Source organism: Ursus arctos, unplaced genomic scaffold (genome assembly GCF_023065955.2).
Source record: "Ursus arctos isolate Adak ecotype North America unplaced genomic scaffold, UrsArc2.0 scaffold_9, whole genome shotgun sequence".
Classification (NCBI taxonomy): domain Eukaryota; kingdom Metazoa; phylum Chordata; class Mammalia; order Carnivora; family Ursidae; genus Ursus; species Ursus arctos.
The window spans coordinates 37,359,594-37,374,682 of NW_026623111.1; positions in this window are offsets into that span (position 1 = coordinate 37,359,594).

The window sequence follows — 15,089 nt, forward strand, 5'->3', positions numbered from 1 at the left end:
TTTTTTAAGATTTTATTTACTTATTTGCCAGAGAGAGAGCACAAGCAGGGGGAGCAGCAGGCAGAGAGAGAAGCAGGCTCCCCACTGAGCAAGGATCCTGATGTGGGACTCGATCCCAGGACCCTGGGATCATGACCGGAGCAGAAGGCAGACGCTTAACCAACTGAGCCATCCAGGCATCCCAGGATGCCTGGACTTTTAAAATACCTGGACTTTTAAAATACCACTACTATAAAATATTTACTCTATAGGTTTGTTCATATAATTTTAAGGAATAACACCTAAAATTAATGCATTGAACACTATTAATCAACACCATCTACTAAGATTAATATGTATTCAAAGTAGTATCAATTTTAACTTTTTTAAGGAGAAGAAAAAATAGAACCTGAGAGTTAATGAGTCCAACTATAAAAATCACGGTTAAGATAATTGACAAGAGGCATGTAAAATGGGTGGCCATGAGGATCCTGATGGTGTCAGAGGTCATACTCCTGTAAGCAAACCAATCCATGTAATTGAGGACTTCGTCAATAGTGCTCTGGAATTAAACTGAAGAAGTGGAAGTTAATTGATTGAGGTGATTTAAGCTGGACGGTTTCAGGGCTGGTCCAAGGGATAAGAACAAATGAACCAAAAACATCATATATTGGTCAGAGAGTAGTTGCTGTGGTACAGAATGGGTGGTCTCTAGACTGGACCAAAAAGAAAGTAAAACCAAGAGGCAGCGATGGCCCCCATTTAGTAAGTAACTGTAGATTTCATGCAAATTCAGTAGATTTAAAAAAAATGGATGTGTATACTTTGAAAGATTTCTTTTAAAAAACTCTGCCAAGCAGTTTTCAAAACAAGGCATTTGAATGGGCTGTCCAAGCCCTTGCAGATAAACTAAGAATTCTTTCCTGCCACAGCTGACATTTTAACCAAGCTTCTGCTCATCTCTGGATAAATGTGGCTGTTCTGTTCCACATCTCAGCCAGGCTTAGCTTTGGTACATATTCAAGGAAGCTTTCTCAGTGAGGGGAACACACTGTCTTGACCTCCCTTTGATAAGTAACAAGGCAGTGTTTGCAGGAACCATGTTGGCATTTCCCTTCCAGGAATCCCACAAGCATCAGGTTCATATCCCTGCCTCTGACATAACGGCTGCAACAAAAATCAATTCTTGCTGGTGTCTCATATGATGAACTAGAAGAAAAAGAAGTGCTTATATCTGGAAGTATTGATGAGGTCAAAAATCTCTCATTTGGAAGAATCCAAGGCAAGATCATTTAAGCAGCACCATTAGAACACTCTGGAAATAGACTTCAACTTACTCTTGCAGTTTCCAGGGTTCTGATCTTGCTCTCCAGTTGGGACTTACTCCCTGAGACTCAGTCTCTCTCTGGTAAGTTAGACTTGAGTTCTGTTGTTCTTCTCCTTACCTAGGGCTGGTGGAATCCTCCTATGCAAAACTTCCAGATTCCTGGGTTGTATTTCCCTTGTTTGTAGATTTCCCTGGTAAAACTCTCCATATGTCAACTTGGGTGTTTAATTGCTGCTTATTCTTCAGCCTCACACGGGCGTGCCCTGAACATCCGCCTGAGTGTCTATTCTTGGTGTTAGATTTCACTAAGATACTTGGTATCAGTCTTTGCAGATAACAATTTGTCAGTTACACTTCCTGATGTCCATCTCCTCCTCCCCTTGTCTGGGTTGTTTTTTGGGGTATTTTTTGTTTTGTTTTGTTTTGCTTTGTTTTCTTTTTTTTTTTAAGATTTTATTTATTTATTTGACAGAGATAGAGACAGCCAGCGAGAGACGGAATGCAAGCAGGGGGAGTGGGAGAGGAAGAAGCAGGCTCCCAGCGGAGGAGCCTGATGTGGGGCTCGATCCCACAACGCCGGGATAACACCCTGAGCCAAAGGCAGACGCTTAACGGCTGTGCCACCCAGGTGCCCCTGTTTTGTTTTGTTTTCTGTCCATGTCTGCCCCAAAGCCTGCTTCCACTCCCAGTGTCTTCCAGGATTTGCCACCTCATTGTTGCCTACTATGCTGCTATTCTTAGCCCTTTCTACTTGACCCCAGCTGGCTAACATCTGAATAGCAGACTATTGTTTTCAGAACTGAATTAGCAATGGAGTCTGAAATGGAATGACTATTTCAACAAGTGTCAGGACTCACAAGCCGACTCATAATCAGCTGAATAGTGCTCAAAACTAAGATACCAAATAGTGGACCTTAGGAATTAAATCTTTCTTTTCTTTTCTTTTCTTTTTTTTTAATGTTTAGGATGTTAATAGATGATCATGTCACTAGAGCAACAAACCATGATAAAACGTAGCCAAAAAACTAACTAGACCCTTTTATAGAGTATTAAAGCAGAAAGAACTTTTAAAATTATCTAGATCAATTCCTTGTTTCCTATGCCAGTGTTCCTTTAATAATTGCATAGCAATTATGGTGTTGCATACTAATGAAGGAAATATGGTAAGCAATGCTGAGATAACTTTATTAGTGCAAGTAACTATAATCAGTTGAAATATTGGCTCATTTCCCTGACACCATTTATTGTGGTGAAATGATCATGCCATTGTCGTACTCCATTTTATTTTATTTATTTGTTTGAGACAGAGTGTGTGCACACATATGAGTGGTGGGGGGAAGTGGGGGGCACAGAGGGAAAGGGAGAAGCAGACTCCCTGCTGAGCAGGGAGCCTGACACAAGGCTGAATCCCAGGACTCCAGGATCATGACCTAAGCTAAAGGCAGACGTTTAACTGACTAGGCCACCCTGGCACCCCCATGCCATCATCACATTATCCTTAATATGTAACAAAGCTCCTATATCTTCTTCCCCAAAGCTGGATATTATTAGCTCTGACCTCTTCTAGTTCTGGCTACCCCATTTCTTAGCTGTTTGCCCTTGGAAACATCTTTTTACTAGCCTGGGCTTCATTTTCATCATTTGCAAAATAAGGACAAAGGTATTGCCTATTTTATGGAATTTAATGAAGGTTAAATGCGTTAGCACATGTTAAAACAATTCAAAGAGTGCCTGGAACATAGTGAGCACTAATAAAGCGTTAGCTATATTAATAACTAACACATTACATTTTTGAGCCTGACACTTTTTTTTTTTAACTCATTGCCACTGATGGGAAGAAAGCCTTTCTACAGCTGGAGGTAAAAAGCTTAAAAGTGTTAAAACATTAGGGAGTTAACACACTGGTGAGAATAAGTTTTAGTCAAAGTGAAAATGAGAGCATTAGACAATTTGTAGTTTCAATAGTGGATGAAGTTCAAAGGTCAAGGTACCTAAAGAAATGAATGCAACTGAGTGGAGCAAGGTAACAAAAGAGGGTGCTGGAGCCCCGGAGACAAACTTCAAAGACTTTCCCGTTTGTTGGGGGAGGTCATCAAGAGGACATGATCACCAGTTGACCCGTGAATTGGACCAAGGCAATGAAAGGCTCCTCACTCCACCCCGTCTTCGGAATTACCTTCCGTCCACCATCCTCACACGAGGAACCATTAACCTTAAGAGAGCAAGGTGTTGCTGAGACCATCTGTACTCAATACTGACCGAACGCAGGTAAGGCCTCAGTATAAACTTTTAAGATTCTGGCCAGCGGTTGGGAAATTCTGTTCATCTTGCTGCTACCCAGGAAGGGAGCCAGCCCGTGAACCAACAGTTTTGCCCAAGACCTCACCTTATCATTGCTGCTGCAGGAACATATCCAGAGATGTAATCGGGGTACCTCTTTCCTGCTTGACTGTGCACAGTCAGCGAGACCGAGGGGGCTGCGACAGGCGCTGAGCCCAGCTGTGAACTGCCTAGGCAGCAAATACTGAGAAAACTGGCAGCAAGACGGATGTGGGGCCAAGTCAGGGAGGTCTGCATTGTGTACTGCTTGCCTAGGGCTGAAAACTAGGTGCGAATGGTGAGAGTAAGCTCCTAGGTGGGGCCAAATGGTCATGCTTGCCTGGACAGCAGAGACATTGACAGATGCAGGGACCAGACTGTTCCTGGGGAGATCTGTGTGTGGGCACGCATATCTGTGCTCCATGGTGAATATGTTCCGGCTTGGGGGGGGGTTATGAATTTGACTAATCCCTGCTTCACGTTGTATTTTCTAAACTGTTCTAACTCTGGGGCAGCTCATATGTTTATACTCTCTAAGTAAAATACGTTTCTTGGCAAAGGAAAAAGACTTCTGTTTTTCAGGTTTTATGATTTGTGTTTCAATCTAATTCTACATGTTTGATGCACAAATTTCCTCAACTACTCACAATTTATAAACTTCTGTCTAAACTCCTCCCAGTCATTATAAGTTGGCTTTTTAAATATTTCAAAATAGAGGGGGAAAATAAACCACCACCACCACCACCAAGAGTGACTTAACATCCAGGAGCTCCACACTCAGCTCAAATTAATTCTAACATTTGGTCAAAATTGATTCAGAATTTGTATAATAAAAACAAAACATTATGGATACAATTGAAACTTACAGAGTACTCCAACACAGCACAGTGTACTTTAAACGTAGCCATCACATTGAATTTTGTAGATCTCTTTTCCTGCGTATTTATTTGTTTTTGTTACATAACTATACAAAGTAAATAATATTATTTATCATGCTTTTAGCATTTTCATATATAGTATCATCATGCTATTTGCTTTTTATATTATACATTATGTTTTTGAGATTATTCATGTTTATACATTGTCATGGTAATTAACCTTAATGTCTATAACAAACAACAAACAGCGTAATGAGATAAAGGTTTATTCTGCCTCCTGTAAACTCCAATGTTGTTTAATCATATAAAATCCTGAGTAGATTTCCTCCAACTGCTGACTCAGGGATCTGAGATTCTTCCATCATACGGTTCACTGTCTTAACTTTCTGTCCTTCTTAGGCTCATTTAAGTAGGAAAAAAGAGAAAAATAAGGGAAAACACACTAGATATTTAACCATTTTGGCCAAAAAGTAACCCATAATATTTCTCTTGATATTTGATTGCTTGGAACATGTCATGCAGTCACTCTAACTGCAAAGGAGTTACTGAGATGCAAAATTGACACCAAATGGTTTCAGAGCATTAATTAGAAAGTGTTGCCATTAATTGCCTGCTTTCATTTGTTGAGATTTGTCTTCTGTTTATCAATATACTACTATATAAACAGTAGTAGGCATGGGCTAGTTTTGCATTATGTTTACTCTTTCTAGTAATAAGAATATAAATTGAATTTTTTCTATCCATTCATACAGCCCTTGTATATCTTGATTCATTCCATTCTTCATTTATTTAAGACATATGTTTGATCTCCTACAATGTACCAGGATTTTTGCTCTATTCTATCACAGATATTACTCTTAATGGACACAGTCTAGCAGGGAAAATACATATCCAGCTAACTGTAGAACTATGGAGAAAATGTTTGAATAGAGGTTTGAACCAAATGCTGCTGCAGCTGCAGTAATAGGGAGAACAACACTTTGACATTCTCAAGATGAAATGGGCAGAGAAGTACCACAGAAACAGAATTCAGCATATAAAAAGCTTGTTTCTGATTACAAAGAAAATGGAAACAGTTTCAGTGTTTTAAATATCAAGGGCATGGTAATAGGGAGGGGTTCAATGATGGAAAAATAACAGCAATAATCTAAGAGATAGGGTCATGGTTCCCTATGTCCCCAGGTATAGCATATTGCCTTCCACAAAGTATGAATGAGGCTATGAAAGCCAAAGATTCTTTAAAAATGGTTCATACTTTGTCTTATAAAAATTCATATTCTTGGTTAGTTAGTGAAAAGCTAAGCTTGTTATTTCAATTATTTTTTCTTTCCCATCATTAAAAATGTTCAAGCTCTTTTAATGATTTAATAGAAATTTCTGGAAAACCATAATCATTTGAATTGATCACTTAAGTGACATACTGACACTTCAGTGAATTACCAAATTGCTTAATAATTTTCTGAAGAAAAGGAAAATCAAATCCAGAAATGTTCTTCACCTTCCCTTAGATGACAAAATTTCTATTATGCAGACAATTTAATGAGCAAAGTATTGTTCCTTGGTTGAAATGAGAGTAAAATCAGTTTTTGAGCTAGGTGCTAAAATGTCCAACCTATTATTATTATAAAATTCAGTTTTTAATAAATAGCATGGACTGTTTTGAAAACAGAGTTTGAGAATGTGAGGACTGATACTATGTTTTTGGGAGAAAGGTATAATGAGTTGTTTGGAAAGAATGATGTTTCGAGTTAACTGACCTAGAAGTAATTCGAGGTCTGTAATTTACTAGACGTGTAGCCTTCTGCATGTCATAAGGTTTCTATGTATCTCACTATTTCTCACCTTAAAATGAGAGTTTTGGGCCGGATTGTTAAATTCCCTGCTGGTGTTAAGATTCAGTGAGTGTTTGGCATCATGCTTTTGATATGACATAACTGTCAGAGAAAAGAATTATGACTCTGGCAATGATATGACATTAAGCACACCTTCAATGATACTTTTGTAAGTATGATACTGGCTGATGGTCTCATTCTTCGTGTATTTACTCAAACTCCTAAGAAAATTGAAAGTGAATATTTTCTTAACTGGGCGCTGCATGCAGTATAACCAAAAAAATATTGAGGAAAGATAAAACAGACTTCTCAGTGAATTGTGCTATGACAAATACTGTAGGGAGCCACCTACGGGCTAAGCTCAAAGAAACAGTAAGAAACAAGTGAAAACAAGAAGGAATATGTAAAGCAGGGAAGAGTAGTTTTAAGCAGCAAACAATCATCGTCATCATCATCTTCAAAATCTGATGATTTATTCCTTACACACACACAGACACACACACACGGGCATCTTTTTAACCACTTACTGTGAAATATTGGCAAGATGCTTACCTTTTGAAGACTTCATATTCTCATCATGGCTGTTTTTTGACTAGCACATGACTAATTTCTCAATCAAAAATTTTGCACACAGCTGTGTTAACACTGCTTTGGAACCTTGTGCATATCTATCCACAGATTGCTAGGGAAGTTCAACAATGGTTGAAATACCTAATTATTTTCTCTGAGAACTCAAATAATTAATTCGTTGTTGAGTTCTGATTTCAGTTGTTGGCTTTTCCAAATTTGAATCTCTTACCAGTTTCTCTAATGTTTACCAATGTTTTTATTTAATTTTTCCTTTTGTAAATATTTGTTGCCTTTTCTTCTTTCACAGAGAATCACTTTTCACCTACTCAATCAAAGAATTTTAATGTTTGCATCTCTTAGCAATAAAACAAATGCCCAACAAAATAATGTGATACTACAAAAATTTTACAATATATTTTTCTTCATCTTTTGGCTCATTCCTGATGATTCATGAAATTTCTGTACATCACTAACCATTAAAAAGGAAAATTGATTTTCTCTGAAAATAAGCTTTCAAGATCTTCCATTCTGATACTGTTTTACTTAAAAATCCTAATGAAATGGAATCAAAATCATTTAAAACTGAAACATCCAAAATTCACTAATTTGGAAAAAAAAATAATGCATTTCTTATCTGCCTAATGGAAGGTTCATTGTGTCCTCGTATTGGTTGACCTATCAAAAGTATTTGCTACATAACTAGTCATTTCCTTTTCCTCAAAGTACTTTCTTCCCTTAGCTTTCAGGACACCACACTCTCCTGGTTTTCTTCCTACCTCCTATTCCTTCTCAGCCTCATCTTCTGTTTCCTTTCTATCTACCCTAACTTCAAAAGATTGAAAAGCCCCAGGGCAACTTGGATTTTTTCTTTTCTACCTATACCCACAATGTTGGTGAAGTTATGTAGTCCATGGCTTTAAATACTTTCATTAGTGTATGAAGGATGCCATAACGAAATATCACAGATTAGGGGGTTTAAGCAGAAATTGAGTTTCTCATGGTTCTGAAGGCTGGAAGCCCAAGATCGAGGTGGGGGCAGGTTTGGTTTCTCCTGACGCCTCTCTCCTTGGCTTGCAGATGGCCCCATTCTTGCTGTGTCCTCACATGGCCTTTCTTCTGTGTTCAAATACCCCTGGTGTCTCTTCTTTTTCTTCTAAGACATCAGTCATATCGGAATTAGTGCCACACCCTTATAACTTCATCTAACCTTAATTATCTCTTTAAAGGGCCTATCTCCAAATAAAGTCACACTGAGTGTAGGTCTCCAACATATGAATTTAGAGAGGACAAGAAATTAAGGCTGATGGTTTTCAAATTTATATCTCTAGTCAAGACCTCTCCCTTTAAATGGAGTCATCCAAATATAGTTGACCCTTGAGGAGAATGGGTTTGAATTGCAGGGGTCCATTTATAAGCAGATTTATGTTGATAAATACAGTACAGTACTTTAAATGTATTTTCTTTTCCTTATGATTTTCTTAATAACATTTTATTTTCTCTAGCTTACTGTATTGTAAGAATACAGTATTTAATACATGTATAAAATATTTATTAATCGACACTTTCTGTTATCAGTTAGGCTTTTAGGCAACAGTAGGCTTTTAGTAGTTAAGTTTTGAAGGAGTCAAAAGTTATATGTGGATTTTGACCCTGTGGGGGTCTGAGCCCCTAATCCCAGTGTTGTGCAAGGGTCAACAATATACCCAATTTAGCATGTCCAGAACTGGCTCAGGTCACAAACCCCCTTTCCCAAACTATTTCTCCACATCCTCCCAAACTCTGCCATCTGCTCAGCTCAGAGACTTTGGAGTCACCCCAAATTCCTCTCTCTCCCTCACACACCACCTCCAGTCTGTCAGAATGCCCTGATAACTCTGCCTTCAAAATATATACTGAATGTGACCACTTATCACCACCACTGCTACTCTAATTTTTTCACCTGGATTAGTGACATAACTCCTACCCTTGCCCTGTAGGAGTCTATATTCTAGTACCTAGAGTGATTCTCTTAAAAAGCAAGTCAGATCAAATCCTGAATTGTCCACATCAAATCCTTCTGCTAGCTTTCCCTCTTACTCAGAGCAAATCTGTTAACTCTAACTCATCTCCTGTTGCTTTTTCTGCCTCTCCCTCTGCTCTTGCAGCACTGGCTTCCTTAAACACACCAACACATTCCACTTCAGTATCTTCACACTTGCGGCACCCTGTTGGCAATGTTCTTCCTCACTCTGCACGGCTCACTCCCTCACCATCTATAACCTTTTACTCCAATGTCAACGAGGCCTTCTCTGATCATCGTTTCTAAAGTTTCCACAAACACATCTCTCCCCAGATTACTGTTTCTATTCCCTGGTTTGCTCCCGCCCTTACCATCATCTGAATATACAGTATACTTTATATATTTGTTTTGCTTATGATCCATCTCCCTCACTAGGATATGAACTGCATAATGGCAAGGATGGATTTCCTTCTGTTTTGTTCACAGCTGTGTACTCAGTATTTAGATTAGTGCCCGGCTCATATTAGAAATTCAATAAACATTGCTGAATTTATTTGTTTATTTATTTATTTATTAATTCATTCATTCAACAAATGTTTATTGCATGTCTGTTTTGTGCCAGACACAGTTCTGGATAAGGGATATACATGGGTAAGTTAAAGAAAATGCTTCTTTTCCTCGCAGAATTTCAATTTAGTAGTTTTATTGTAAGAATGCATGCGATAGTAAAGAACAGAGAAATCTTAGCCACAGTACTTGGCCATGTAAGGACACAGGAAATCCTGGCTGCTAGGAATAGCAGTTATCATGACGGATTTGGAAATGGACATGGAAGGCATTCATGGCAGCGCACAAGGATGGCAGTAATTTTGGCTGCTCTGAAGGTGTGTAGATCTTCAATCATGTGTGGTCTTTTCTCAAGTGTTTCACTCTTATTGTTACTCAACTCATCTCAGTGACTTCTTATTTTCTGAGCAGAATTCTCCATTATCTGTCCACCAGCATCTGGATATCTCACTCTCTATACTCCACCTTTTCTCCAAGAAGCAGTGTATGCAGTAGTTAATAATACTGGCTTTGGATTTTGAATTTGTGAGCTTGCGCCCTGGCTCTGTCACATCTAAGCTGTATGACCAACAGCAGTTTGCTTCATACGTCTCTTTTTCCTTTAAAAATTTTTGAAAAATGAAGGCAGTATTACTAGAATCTTGAAACGTTAGCTCTACATAGCATAATATATTTTAAAAGACTTAATACAGTGCTTGGCACATAGTAAACATTAAATAAACAATAGTTTTTGTTTTTATTCATCAGTTCTACTTAAGAAGTATGGCTTACTCAAAATATCTTTTCCTTCCTGTTTGATTGCAACCCATGAACTTTATGGCACCTTCTCTAACTCGTAAATATTTAACTTCTGTACCTTTTGCTTATAGCTTCAGAATAATTTCTTAACATTTGCTTTTGATCTCACTGCATTTAACTTAAATATTAAAGATTATTTTTTACCCATTTATTTGCTTATCACTTCATTTTGTGTCTTAATTTCCTCTTTCTCGTGTTGATGTTTTGCTTTGCTATAGTTATCCTTAGTTAATTCTTGATGAAAGGATTTGTGGGGTAAAACTCCCAGTCCTTTTATGCCTAAAAATGACTTTAAATTGCCAACACAGCTCAATGCTAGTTTGTTAAGAGTAAAGAATTAGCACTGCAGTCATCTTCACTCAGAATTTTAAAAACATTCCTTCTTTGATTTCTGTTACTAAATTTGTTGATAAGAATTTCTGATGCATGGGTTAATAAATTTCTTTTTGTTTTTCTATTGTTTATAAAAAAGAATTTCTGGTACTAAATTTACTGGTAAGAATGACAAATTATTCTCTTTTCTATGTAGATAATATGATTTTTTTTCCTCAAGAAAATTCTAGATTTTTTCTTTTTCTAAGATGTTCTGAAAATTCACCAGAATATGATTAATTAATGCTGTTTAACATTCGGTGAACTTGTTCAGTCATAGAACGAATAACTTTTGTCATTTCTGGGACGTTGCTGTTTCTTTTATTATTTGCTCCTTTCTTTCTATTCTTTCCTTATGTACCTTCTGCATCTCTTTTCAATGACGTTTTATTTGTCATTTGCAACGTAATCTTGATAATTATTTGATTCTATTATTTGGCTCACTAACAGATCATCAATTGTGTCATTCAATTCATCTACTGAATTTTTTAAAAGATAGATTTATTTATTTATTTATTTATTTATTTATTTATTTATTTATCTATCTATCTATCTATCTATTTATTTGAGAGAGAGAGAAAGAGCATGCCTGTGAGCAGGGGTGAGGTGTGGGGGAGGAGGAAGGGTAGAGGGAGAGAGAATCTAGAGCAGACTCCCCGCTGAGCACAGACCCTGAGGTGCCACTCAATCCCAGGACCCTGAGATCTCGACCTGAGCAGAAATCAAGAATCAGCAGGTTAACCAACTGAGCCACCCCGGTGCCCCTTGAATTTTCTTTTAAAATTTGCAATTACATTTTAATTTCCTAGAACCCCAGTGTTGTTTCTTTTTTTTTTTTTTTTTTAGATTTTATTTATTTATTTATTTATTTACTCGACAGAGAAAGAGCACACAAGCAGGGGGAGTGGCAGGCAGAGGGAGAAGCAGGCTCCCCACTGAGCAGGGAGCCCGAATGTGGGGCTCGATCTCAGGACCCTGGGATCATGACCTGAGCCAAAGCAGACTCTTAACCAACTGAGCCACCCAGTGACCCTGGAACCCCAGTTTTTAATTTGTGTCTTTGTTGACATTTGTTTTTGCCTAACAGTTTGTTCTTTTTATTGGTTATTATGTATCTATTTAACTCTTCCTCAAACTATTATGCTTGCTTTAAAGTAGAACTATTTCCCAGGAGGATTTGGTTTTCTCCTTATGGAATTTATTCCTCTTCTTCATGATGTTGATTTTCTTTAAGATTTGCTGACTTTTGATTATATGTCTATATTTATGTATGAGGGTCCGTATTACTATGTTTCATTTCTTAAACCCAAATTAGAACCTTTCCATGCCTATGGTTAATTCATTTCTGATTCCAGGAAGTAAAGGAGGGCTGCAACTTCCAAATATTTTACCCCATATTTATTCAGTGTTAATATATAATAGAAGTTACTTACAACTGAAGAACATGTTTTTTGTTTTGTTTTGTTTTTTTACTTAAAATGTGAGATGATTTAAGTTCTGTCTTTAAGAGGGAGGATGATTTTATAAGTTTGATTTCTTTACTCAGAAAATGATTACAGTAATTTTGAAATTAATGAATTACTTTGTCACTGTATCATTTCAGTGATCAGTCCAAATCTCTAGGTTTTCCAAATTTTCTTTTGAAACCCTCTTAAAATAATTGGAAGAGTTTTAATGACAACAAAATGAAAATGATAGGTTAGTAGTGTTTTGATCTCCATTTAGTAATAGTGAATATGTATTTAATATAGGGCTGAGAAAAAACCAGTTTTATTTTCCAACCAAATCCCCTATTTTCTTCCTCTAGTCTGGGTCCGGGTTAGCTAAAAGTTGGAACATCTCCCGCTCCTTGTCTTGTTCCCTTCCTCTCTTTCTTGTGTCCCTCCAGTTCTCTCGCCACTGCAAACACAATCTATGCCCCAGTCTCCCTGAAACACTAGTCTCCTTTATCGTTATCAACCGCGTGACTCAAAGCCTTTAGTTGTGTTTGTCACCTGCCTGAACTCCACCCAACTTCTTAATTCCATGAATTGAAAATCTGGCAGAAAGTGTCACCTTTTGAAGTGTCTTCCCTGACACTCCTAGGTCATGTTAAAAAGAAAACCACAGTCCAAAATGGAGTCACCAAACCAGGGCTTAATACCTAACCTAATTGCAGTTCCAACCTTCTTCAGAAATGTAGTCTAAGCTGGTAGGTCAACACCATGGAGGTAGGTAAACTGTCATAGGGGCCCTTTCCAGCCCCCGAAGGAAGCTGAGGTACTGCACCTAATAAGACCCCCCTCTCAGTCCCCAAGGGAAGATGACGTTGCCTGAAACAATCTTTTCTTTTCGTTTGCTAATAAAAGCCCCATACATCCTTCTTCCTTTAAAAAAAACTCATTTTGTACAACTTCTGGAGCTCCTTTCTACTTGCTAGGTGGGATGTTCCCTGAATTTATGAATGGCTTAATAAAACCAATTAGATCTTCAAATTTATTCAGTTGAATTTTGTTTTTTAACTACATGATGGAATATTCTTTTCTCATTTCTAGTATTTTTTTGCATTATACACTGGTTATTTGGAAATGTTTACCCTGATAAATAAAAGATGAATAATCTTTTATTGTTGCATAGCTCTAAAAATATTTTTGATTAAATAAATGAATAAGCCCCAGGGCTATATGTTTAGAGAGAAAAGTGTTCACCTGGGTATTTGTAACACTTTTGTTACTTAGCTAACCTCAGATACTAAAAATGTAGCCCATGAAACAAGTAAAATGAAAAGTATAAATAGTTTCTACTAAAAGAAAAACAGTGAAGTCTCTATACATTAACAGAGTGATGAATGGCAACACTTTTAAATGATGGTTTATTTATTTATTTATTTATTTATTTATTTATTTATTTATTTTTAAGATTCCATTCATTTGTTTGAGAGAAAAGAGCGTGCGAGCGCACAAGCTGGGGGAGAGGCAGAGGGAGAAGGACAAGCAGACTCCCCACTGAACAGGGAGCTCGATGTTGGGCCCCATCCTGGGACCCCGGGATCATGACCCTGAGTGGAAAGCAGACGCTTAACCAACTGAGCCACCCAGGCCACCCCTAAACGATGGTTTAAAGCAATAGTTCACTGGTAACCTTAATGGTCCTTCTCTTTGATTTTGTGTCCCAGAGCATCACACTGGTCAGCCACAGGTCACAACGTTACATGCACTTCCAGTTTTCAGAGTCTCTTTATAAGATTCCATTCGGGGAGCATAGGTCTGTTGTGTTTCAAGAAAAAAAATCTCTAATTCTGGCTTGTTCTAAAAATGCAAGTCACTCATAACATAGGATAAACTCTGAATGCATGTAATTACATAGGAGAATTTGCAAAAATCATATAATTATCTCAATAGAGCTTTATAAAGTGTTTTATGGTGGCAACATTTTTTTCATAATTAATAGTGTACTGGTAAAGAGTATAGACTGACATTAGACCACCTGAATTTAAATTCTGTCTCTATCATTTCCTTGTGTAACCTTGGATAAATTAATAAACTTTCTGTGTCTCACTTACTTCATCTATAAAACAGAACCAATTATAGTATCACCGCCTCAGAAGGTATTTTAAGCACTAAATATGTCAAGTGTTTACAACTGTATTGGTAAATAATAAGCCTATAAAAATGTTAACTATACTTACTAATATAAGGTAGTATTTTTAATATAATCAACAACTTAGGATGTCTTTATTAATAAGATGGAGTATATATTGTTGTATGAAAGTGTTGAATCAGGGGCGCCTGGGTATAGCGCGGTCGTTAAGTGTCTGCCTTCCGCTCAGGGCGTGATCCCGGCGTCCGGGATCGAGCCCCACCTCGGGCTCCTCCGCTGGGAGCCTGCTTCTTCCTCTCCCACTCCCCCTGCTTGTGTTCCCTCTCTCGCTGGCTGTCTCTCTCTCTCATAAATAAATAAAATCTAAAAAAAAAATAAATTCCAATTAGTTAATATACAGTGTAATATTAGTTTCAGGTGTATAATTTACTGATTCAACACTTCCTTTTTTTTTTTTTTAAAGATTTTATTTATTTATTTGACAGAGAGACAGCCAGCGAGAGAGGGAACACAAGCAGGGGGAGTGGGAGAGGAAGAAGCAGGCTCCCAGCGGAGGAGCCCGACGTGGGGCTCGATCCCGGAATGCCGGGATCACGCCCTGAGCCGAAGGCAGCCGCTTAAGGACCGACCGCGCTATACCCAGGCGCCCCAACTAATTGGAATTTAAACAAGACAAAAAAACATGAAATCACTTATTTATTTGTGTAGGATTCTCCTTAAAACAAGAAAATAATATTCTTATAATCACTCCAAACACTGGAAGGCGTAGAAATACTGGAAATATTAATTTCAGAAGAAACTCAAAGCAAGTATAAATATAGGGCTAGGGTAAAACGTTAATTTATTTCTTTATTTTTTTTAAGATACTT